This window comes from Alligator sinensis, unplaced genomic scaffold, assembly GCF_000455745.1.
Source record: "Alligator sinensis unplaced genomic scaffold, ASM45574v1 scaffold603_1, whole genome shotgun sequence".
NCBI lineage: Eukaryota > Metazoa > Chordata > Crocodylia > Alligatoridae > Alligator > Alligator sinensis.
Window position 1 is genome coordinate 15376 of NW_005842853.1, and position 11071 is coordinate 26446.

The following is an 11071-nucleotide window of genomic DNA, read 5'->3' on the forward strand; positions in this document are numbered from 1 at the left end:
CTTTTTTAAGCCTTCTTTGGCCAGTTCTTGGGAATCAACTGAGGTGAAATCTGAAGCTTTATGGGAAAGTGACCAAGCAGATCAAAACCACAATCAAATATTTTAGGATTTTTGGACAAGATTAATACACAAAATAACGTGAGCTTGATCATGTATATACAGCTTTAGCAAATATAAGCAATTTGACTTTTTCACACAGTAGAAAATCCCTACATGTAAGAATTTTTTTGCCAAGCTGCATACAGTCTACATTTTACCAGGCAGAAAACAGCTAACTGTACATCTGGTTGAAGCTTTTGGTGAAATGTAGAGAAGAGTAAGTGGTTTTATTAAGAGGCATCTCATGTGTCCATTGTATCAGATGGTTGGAGTGATATTCAGAATGAAAGCATAATTAACTTCTTGGTCACAACTCCCCAGTCATTATTCTATAAATTCTTAAGCACTGTAGAACACTGCCACACATCCAAATACATAGCATTATAGTTCAAAAATGTTATTCAAGAACTCAGTCCTAGAAAGTATTTTCGGTTGTAACTGACAATGCTGCAAATATGAAATCTGATTAGAGTACTGTGAAAGAGAAATATCCTCATATTCAGTTCTACAGTTGTGCTGCTCACACATTGCAACTTTTTGTTCATGATTTCAAAGGCTTACAAACATTCCATTCTCATCCCGCAAAAGTAAAAAAAAAAAAATTGTTTATTTTTGAAAAAATTGACGTTTCAGCTGTTGTGTTTCTCCAGGGCTGAAAACAACATTGCATACTTCTAACAATGGGTGCAACCTGTCCTATCCGGTCGGCTTCAACAATCAAATGTTTGCAACAACTTCAGGTTTGTGAGAGCTTTGCAATCAGCTGTTGTAGATGAAACTGTTTCTAGCACTTGTCTGTGAGACATTTGAATTGATATATTTAATGAGGATGTCTTTTGGGTATGCAGTCCCAAATTGTTGTCCGTGCTACAGCCTGTTGCCCAAGTTATACAGAAGTTGGAAGGTGACACATGTATACTTGCAGATATCAAATATGAATACACAAACATTCTGCATGATATCATCAACACTTGTAAAGAATCTCCACTTCCAACATCTGAGAAAAACATATAAAGAAATGATGGAGGAAAGAATGTGCCAATTGATTACTGATGCACACAATGCAGGTTACCTGTTGGATCCTCAATATCAAAGAGAAAAGCTAACAGGTGAAGAGTTTGATGCAGCTTGTGGACTAATAAGGAACGGGGCTAAATTTAAGAAATTTCCTGATGACTGAAACAATTTTAAAGCAAGCAGTGGGATATTCAACAGTAAAGTAATTTGGAATGAAGTCATATCCATAGAAAAAGGTCAAATTACATAATCAAATTAATGGAAAGGCCTTTGTCCTTCTTATTCATTAGCGACTGGTTCTGATAGCAACTGGTCCTGTTAACACTTCCAAGCTCTACTGCTTGTGCAGAGTGTAACTGGTCGGTTTGGGGCAACATTCATAGCAAGAACTGAAACAGGATAAAAATAAAAACTGCTGGGAAGATGGCAATGTAGATAATAATCCATGGTTAATGAAAAACATTTTGGACAAAGATGAATATTTTTCAAGCAGGTCTTCTGATTCTGACTCAGAAGAAAGTGACAGTGAAAAGAATGGAAGTCAGGAAGAAGATGACATCAACTCAAAAAAAAGAACAGACTAATAATGAAAATAATTTTTTAACTTTTTAATAATGAAACTTACTAAGCATTTTTTATATTTTTTGTTTTGATGAAGTATATGCTTTCAATTTTATGGGGAGTGAATTTTTTGTAATTTTCTTGACAGAAATATGATTTTTAAATGTTTTTGACAATGGAAAATTTGTGCTTTTTCTGAGCATAATTCTTCCTCTCTTTAACCCAATGGTTTTCAACTGGGGTATTGTGGCATGGGTGCCTTGACTACAACCAAGTGAAAATGCTCCATGCACCGGATACACAGCCAGACTGGGAAGGGCTACGCCATGCACATGCTTTTTCTTTGTTTTAGTTTTTATAAAAAAAATTAATTGTGAAATAAGATTTAATTGTGAAATAAATTTATTTCAACAGTATGTAAGAAATTACTGGTTTCTAATGTAAATAAAAAAATATTTGACTCTATTTGGCAATTTTTGACTGATCATTTGACCAAACTTTATTTGACCAGCCAATGACTTCATGTGAAGGTTAGGCCACTGATTCACTTAATATACTGTCAAGGAAGTATCTCTTATACATGTTGATACTGTATGGTCAAGGAATGGTCATGACAGCATTCATTCCCTGTGAAGTGCACTTAGTGGGAGGGAGTGCAACTTGATATTACAGATACTTAATAGCAAATTCCATTCATTTGACTAATTAACTGATAGAGCAATTTAGCTTGCATCTTCCATATTACTTAATTGTTAAACAACTGCTGTTTAACAGCTAATAAGGTCATAATTTTTAATAAGGGCAAAAGGTAATACACTATCACAATTTCAAGAGGCTTCAATTATAGTCTGTTTGGATTTCCATCTTCTATGGAACCTCTTTACAGATGGCTGTAAATAGGATTGTTTTGGTTTGTTTTATAACCCCTGTGGAAGGTCGATGGCGTGCTGTCTAGAGCTGAGGCGTCTCCCTGCTGATTCTAGTGTTTCATCCTTCATGCCATGCCTTTGATGTTATGGGAGATAGATGTTCAAACAGTCTTGGGACACGAGGGTTGTTATAGGCTCAAGATGTCGGTTGGACTTCACAGGGCTCCACCATCCCCACACCCTGCCCTAACCACAACAGGTGTTCTGGGTGTGCTGTTGCTCGCCTCTGAAGCTATTGTTCTGGCCTCAGTCTAAAGGACCCCTGACCAGAGTCATCTTCTCAGTTTGGCTGCTTGCCCCATTCTTCTCTGCACGGGTCCCAAGACAGTTCTTTCTTATGTCTAATCCCTCCCTTATTTTCAGGGTAGGGACAGGCTCACTCCCTCCTGGAGGTGTAATTTCACCCACATCTCTATCTTCTTCCAGGTTCCTGGAGTGGTTACCTTCACACCCCCGTGGGGCTGGATTCACCGGACGAGCAGCTTTCTCACCTCCTGTGATGATTATTCTCATCTGAGAAGATCCTTTACTGGTTCTCTCCAGGTAAGTTGGGGGACCGGAGCTGTCCCTTAAGCTCTGCGGTTGGTTTCCTTCTTCTGTGATCTCACCTGTCTTCTTTTTTCTCGTCTCCCCCTCTCTCCAACCCCAGGTTGCCCTCCCAGCATCCCTTAAATCTCCCTTTTCCCCAGCTGGGTCCACCATGGCAACCTCCTATTCTTGGTCCGCTTGACCCAGCTATTTCTTCTTTCCCTCTTTGGCGCGGTTTCTTTCTTTTCCCCTTGGCTGCTCCGGTTTCCTCCCTTCGGTTTCGAACCCCAGCAGCTGGATTTGCCGCAGCAGCCTTTGGTCTGCCATGGCCCAAGCCGGCTCCTTTAATTGTCTGTGCCGTGATGTTCTTCCCGTCTGGGCTCACCGCAGTTCTTCCTGCGTCTCAGCGTAAGTTTCCTTCTTTTTTTCTCTTTCTCCTGGGCATTGCTGTGGCAGGGTATTTCAGTTACCCTGTCACAACCCCATGTGTGGGATGTCAAAATAACCTGGCTTGATGTTTTCGAAGACAGCTGATGTATTTAAATCTGGGTTTTGTTGGTCATCTTAAAGGAATTGGGTAGTATGTTGGCAGTTGACTTGGATAAATGTGAAGGTATGAGTGCTTTGGAGAATAGGTGAATATTTAGGGCCACTGTTGTGTAGTATAGGCTGTCCAACTTTTAAGTAGCTAGGGGCTTTATCAGTGTGGGCCATGTGCCTGGAGGCTGTGACTTGCTCAGGGGCACCCCTGCTCTTAATGTGCAAGACACTCTTCTCTCTGTAATGTATTGTGCCATGTGTGGAGGCTCCCCCCTGCTGTGTTGCACTGCTCTGCATGTGATCTGTAGTCTCTTGGACTGGTTGAAGGCGCTTACATAGAACAGTTAGTCACCAGTCCTCATGTTCCTTACGTCCAAGCTAGTTAATTGAACAAGTCATCTGAGTACTTTGGCAAAATGTGTCTTTCCATTCTGTTGCAGAAACTAGACTTCTGAAATTCAGAAGTTGTAAACCATGACGTATTAGGGGTCAAAGTTTAAACTTTTTTTTAAACATAGGTTAAATTTCCACTGACATATCCTGTAGACTGAGGACTAGTAACCAGGAATCATAAATCCAGCTCTCCTTCCTGACACTTGTTTTCTTGGCTAGTTTCCTATATCAGTTAATTGTTACTACTTTTTTCCTGTCCACCCCTCCCCCCTCAGTCTTAGCAATCCTCTTTTCCTGCCCTTTAGCATCAGCAGAGGCGTTACCTACTGCAGCTACCAATGAGCATGAGCAGCTTGTTCATGAAGCTGGCAGGAGAACTCTGAAATACTTCTGACCATGCTGCTATGTAAAAGAGTCCAGAGCTGAACTTTTTACCAAGCCGTAGAAGGGAGAAGAGCATAATTCTTCCTCTCTTTAACCCAATGGTTTTCAACCGGGGTATTGTGGCATGGGTGCCTTGACTACAACCAAGTGAAAATGCTCCATGCACCGGATACGCAGCCAGACTGGGAAGGGCTACGCCATGCACATGCTCCTGCTGTTTAGGGTTCTGTGATAGGCTTAAAGCAGACAGGAGAGCTGGCTTGTGCTTGTTCCTGGTCCAGCCCCCTCATGACATGCAGGAAACAAGCATGTGGGACAGGTCCACCTGGCCTGCATGCCTCTGTTTCCTGGACTGACAGTGCACTGCAGGGTCAGACCAGGAGGGGCTGCAGCTCAGTCTGGCTCTCCTGCACATATTCCACAGCCCTTCCCCTTCTGCCTGCCCATGAGGCACACAGAGCAATTTTATGTCTTATGCTGCAATCCTGCTCAAGTGTGCAAAATGGCACATTTCCTAAACAAAGTTAGAAAAACTTTGTTACTGCAGACTTTACCTTCGTATTCTTCTGAGTGGATGTTCTGTCCTGTTGAACTGCCCATTTGTAACAGAGTGAATAGGAAGGCTCGAGTAGATGTATTAACTGTAAAATGAAACTTATTTTCTATATCCTTTTACACCTAATGTCTAACTTTAAATGTAGCCTGTAGAAGAGACGCTGGCAAGTTGACCTTTAGTTTAAAAAATTTACAAATGATTTATATTCTTATTCTCTAGTGTTACTGGAGTGGTCATAAGCTAATGTGGTGGCTTGTCTTTTTAAAAACTGCAGAAGGCCAAACAACTGGTAAATGAAGCAGCACTTTGACAGTAATTTTTAATAGCTGAGGTGCAGTCTTTTTTACTATACGTGAATAAAAATGACTTTCTTTGGAAAATCAGTTGAGCAAGAGTTCTTAAAGCCTTATTAACAGTCATGGCACAGTAACTTTACTACATTATTATTAGAACCAAACATGTCTCTCTTTGGTTTGCATCTCTTTTCAGTTAATTTCTTATAAATGAGATAGGATACAAAAACTATTTAAAGGGAATGGTTGTTCCTTACAAACCCTGCTGATTTAAAGGGATAAAAAGAAACAAGCCAAACTTAGGATGAATGACTAAATAAACGTCTTTGAAACTCAGAGGGCACATCTACATGAGATACTTTACTGCACAGTAGAGCAAATTACTGCACAGTAAGCATTTGTGTCTACATATGTAGACTCTTACTGAGCAGTAATTTGCTCTAATTATAAGTAAACTTACAACCTGCAAGTACAAGTAGCAAAGTCACTCGCAATTAGTTACTACACAGTAGCACATGTGTAGATTCTGATTGGGAGCAAATTAACTCTGGGTCATCCCCACCACCAGGGGGCCACTTTCAGCCCAGGGCTGTGGGCTGGGAGCTCTTTGGGGAGTGGGGGAAGTGGGGACAGGCTTTGTTGTTGGGGAGGGAGGACAGATGGATTCTGTTGTGGGGGAGGGAGCAGGGAGGGGAGTCTGTGAAGGGGAATAAACTGCTTTTTGGAGAACTGTCTGCAGTGAGCATGGTGCTGGAGGTGTACAGTGGGGCAGGGGTCTGTGGGTGGCTGTCCAGGTGGGCTACAGTGGGGAGTGCAGGAGGAAGTGGTCAGTCAGCGTCTCCCGCACCTGGTACCCTGGCCCCTATTGGTGGGTGTGCCACTTGCCTGGGGCCTAGCTGGAGTTGGGGCCCACTACTGCTGCCACACCTGGTGCTCCTGGTGCCAGGTGTCCTCCACCCACTGTGCCTCCTCTGCCCAGGCTTTGTGGAATAGCTCACCCTGGGCCTCACAGGTGTTACACAACATGAAGGCTGTGACAGTGACAGGGGGATGTTGTCCTGGGCGATCATAAGGTGGGCAATGAGGGTGCACCAGGATCCCTTGAAGTGGCCAAAGATGCACCCCCCAGGGTGTGGGCTGGCCCAGGCACTGGTTCAAATTTGGCTGGTTGGCTCCAGCTGGCCAGTGTAGGCCACATGAGCCAGGTGAGGAGTGGGTAGGCAGGGTCCCTGATGAGGAGGGTAGGACCACCACTGCACCCAGCTGGAGGTCTGGTACCCCCGGCGCAAAGCGCCTGCTCTCCACCAGAGGTGGCAGGGCAGAGTTGTGAAATACATGGGTGTTGTGGGCACTGCTTGCCCAGCCAGCGCACATGTTGGTGAAGGCAGAGTGGGAGTCCCGCCAGCTGTACTAGGGTTGGTCACTGTATGGTGGGCAGGTGATGAGGATGTGGGTCCTGGCCAGGGCCCCAATGGACTGGGGGAAGCAAAGGGCACAGAACCCCACCACCACTGCCAGGAGGTCATGTATGTGGAGAACAGTGTACCCTAGCACATCCTGGAGGGTGCTGCAGACCTCCAGGATGGTTGCTTTGCCCACACTGAAGAGGTGGCCAATGTAGTGGATGCCAGCAGGTGTGGTCAGCTTGAGCAGGATGGTGGCCAGCCTGGTGTCCGCAGGGAGGGGCCACTGCCTGGTGCTGGCCTGCTTCTCCAGGTGCAGACGGATCTGCTCCAGGAGCTCCTGGAAAGTGTCCCAGGTCATGCAAAAGGACTTGAGGTACTGCTCGTCATTCCAGGTGGTGTGGACAACATGCAGCCACCAGTCCTGGCTAGCTGGGCAAACCTAGAGGTGGGGCTGGAGGCCCAGGAGGGCGTGGATGGCCCCAGTGGTAGCATCCATGTGTGCATTGTTGGCATCCTTGCTGGGTTCCAGGAGGCAGCACGGGGTCTAGGAGGCAGCACCATGGTGGTAGGGAGCCTGGAACACCACAGGGAGCCAGGCCAGGCAGTCACACAGTACAGCTGGGCTGCCAGGGCCAAGACTGCCCTGAGACAGGTGGCGATCCCTGCAGCAGGCTAGCAGGGCCAGCACAGTGGCCAGCAGGATCCCAGGGAAGTGGACATTGCTGCTGGGTCCTGGGGCTGGAACAGCCATGGTGCAGCAGGCAGAGGCTGTGGTGACAGAGTCACAGTGTGCTGCCACCGTGCTCTGCACACTGCTCTGGGCCAGTGAAGCAAGTGGCCAAGAAGTAGTGTGTTAGGGCTGCCTTTTAAACATGGCCACCACCCACCCTTGGAGTGGCAGGGGGGTGGTGCAGTGCCAGTGGGAGCAGGAGCAAACTGCTGCCATGAGCAGCAAATCTGTTCCCATTTCCCTGCATGTGTAGATACCTGCCTGGGGTGGGTTTACTCCAGAGTAAGTACACCCACCCCAGAGCAAATGCATGTGTAGACGTGCCCAGAGTGCTTTGGCTCTCAACCCTTTTAGACTCAAAACACTCCTCAGAAAAGCCAACTCTTAGTTTTCACTTTTTTTTTTTTTGGCTAGAGAAAAATGATAGAGCAATTCATCTGTTGCAAAGAATTCAAAGACCACATCAGGTCAGAATGCTTTTGAGAGACTGAATTTTGATTTGAAATTCTAAGTTTATATTGTGAATCATGTTTGTGAACATTGCTAATATTTGGCACTCTTGAAAGGATCTCAAGGCAGTGTTTTACTGCTCTCGAATAAAGAAACCCTACATTCATAATCACATGCTTAGCATTGCACATGTGGAGATTAAATTTTCAGAACTGATTGTGAGGATTCGGGCCACCTCAGACTTGTTATATTTTTGTTTGATACAATATTCTAGTGTCTGTTTTTAAATATTTAACTTTGAATGGTAATTCTGTCACTGATTGTGTAACAAAACGAACTGCTTGTTACTTCCTTACCTAGGTACTGGCTATTCTGGTCAGTATTTTTGGAGGCATTATATGATGTGATATTATTGCATCAAGGTATCATTATGGCAGTAAAGGACTTGGACCTAAAATTCCTATTGTAATACGATTGTAAGTTAAGTACTCTTTTATGTACTGTGTAAATATATTTAGGTTGTTTTTATAGCAGCAAAAATGTAAAGCAGTTAAGCTGTTTTGTTGCTCTTCTAAACAGAAGAGGTGTGTTGTTGTTTTTTTTAAATGGAGAAAAAACTTCTTGAGACCTTATAAATATTAATGACTTGCCAATTAGGAATTTTCTATTTTTAGACCTATTTTTAGTTAAGATTTTTTTTTTAGAATTGATAAAATTGGTGCTGCTGCTACAGAGGCCTCCTGTTATGGAGTGTAATTAAGTCAAAATAGAGGTGTTTTGGCAGAACTGTCTTGGTAAACTTGAACATCATCACTTTGTACTGTAGCTGACTTGACTAGGGAGTGTTAATACGTTGTTTAGTAATACTGAAATTTGTTATGTTAAAACAACTTGTTTTTTAAGGTACATGAGTTGATGCCAAAGCTTTGAAAACAACTAGTGATCTTAAAATCTTTGCCTGTGATGACTTGGATGAAGCTGCTAAAATGGTGAGGAAAAGAGTTTCGTATATAACATTTGTAATAGATGCTATGCTTTAATATCAAATTCCTCAGTTAATGAAAGAGAGTAGATGGGGATAAAACATTTTTAATCCTTGAGCCTGCATAATGCTACCTATCAAAAGCACACAAAGCAGTGTGTGAGCAATGGATAAGGCAGACAATGACCTTGTAGACAGAAGGTAGTATACCTGGAACTTGAGCACTTAAGGAACTTGCTTTATTGGTAGAAGAGAAACTTGAGCAAATTGTTGTGGCTTTTTTTGTGCATGGGGGGGTGGGGAGAGGTAATAGGAAAGAGACCTTAACTTTGAAGATGAGTAGATGGGCTATCTAATAAAGATATTATCTGAAAGGCTCATGCTAAGTGCAAGACTTCAAAGAAAGTGTAGTGCTTTGTCAAAACTACTTTTAATTCCAAACCAAAGTTAATAGACCCTAACTGGTCTGTCTGTATTATAAGCCGTACATGGCACTATGTCCAGGGGTTGAACTCTCCAGAAATATTGCAGCAGTCACTGAATGGAAGAATCTGGTTACTTTAATCCCCATGGCTTTTAATTTTGTTTGTTTGTTAGGTTAGATCCACCTTGGGAAGGTCTGACCCAGCCTGGGTCAGCATGGGAAACTGGGTAGCATGAAATTGTACTTGCCCCTTCTGTAGCATCCTTCTTCACAGCCTTCCCTACTGCACTGCCTCTGCCTGCACTTACTTTCATGTGCAGAGGGGTCTGGTATCTGTAGCAAGGATAAATGTGGGCAACTTGAGCTCTCCAGGGGCAAAGATTTACAGCCTGTGACAGGGAGCCAGGTCACAAGCTCTGATCCAGGGTGACAAAATATTGTGACCCCTGTCCTAGGTGATTACACAATGTTATCCCTGTGGGCTCATTGTATATTCACTTTCTGTAAATTACCTCTTGAAACAGCAGTACTTGAACTGGAGTCAGTTTAGGGCAGGGGTGGGCAAAATATGGCCAATGCCAGCGGGGCCCAGAGCAGGCAACAGAAGTGTAGGGCCAGGCTGCCAAGGGCTCTATGGAGCTGGGCTGGCTCCCTCCTTCCCTGCTTGAGCAGTGCAGCCCGGCTCTATAGAGCCCCTGGGAGCCTGGCCCCATGCTCCTGCCACCCCACTCTGGGCCTTGCTGGTGCTGGCCCCAGTGCACTGGCATGTGCCCAGCTCTTCCACCCAGCTGTTGCTGTGCTCCATGCACCTGCTTATTGCCCCTTCCCTCCCATCTGCTGCAGCCATTTCCCCACTCCCCCCACCTGCCTGCCAGCCAACCAGCTGTTACAACGTGGTTCCCAGCTGTAGCACTGGGACTGCAGGAGCAGCTGGGATGTGGTGCTGGACCGGTGGGGGGGTGGGAGATGGGGAAGCAGCAGGAGGAGTGCAGCAGTGGCAGATGGGGGCGGAGCAAATGGGAGTGAGCGGGAGCATGGGACCCATGCCAGTGCCCTGGGACCAGGAGTGGCAGCAGCACAGAGCCCAGGCTTGCAGGAGCACTGTGGGGGGCTCTGTCTGCTACAGGGGGGCAAACCCTCCCTCTTTATGCAAACTGCAACCCTCCCCAGCCACCCCTCCCCACACACTCACAGCCCACCCACAAAACCCATACTCACCCACACCCCCCATAGCTATCCACCCCCCCAAATCCTACACACATACACCCTCCCACACACCATACATACCCACAAACCTATACCCACCCTCCCACAATATACAGGAGTAAGACTTCATTTTAAGCTATTATACTATTACCTCTATGTACACTACACGAACACATGTAAATCAGGATAAAAATATTTTTTGAAATGAAATTAATGAATGTTGTACTACATGTTTGATTTTTTTAGAATATAATTTGGTATTTTTCTGGTTCAGAGACAGCAAAACCCCTTGCTGAAAGGAGTAATTCTGGGGGGTAAGGGGAGGGACTTCTGGTGGCAAAGGTTGGGGTTAGGGGGCAGGACTTCCGGTCCCAAGATGGTGACCAGGAGGTGGGGCACCCTTCAAGGGGCAGGGCTACCCATGTGGCCCTCGATGGCTTGCCAAAACTCAGTAAGGGGCCCTCCACCAAAAATAATTGCCCATCCCTGGTTTAGGTATATGGTTTAGGACAACAGAATATCCGGTTTGGGCCTCGGTTGCTTACCTTGCCACATGTCACCAGTATGGAGTAA

At 45.0% G+C, this 11071-nt stretch overlaps 1 pseudogene; it reads left to right on the forward strand.

The window, feature by feature from the left end:
* Positions 1–11071, forward strand: part of LOC102374939 — a 20751-nt pseudogene extending 9680 nt beyond the window's left edge.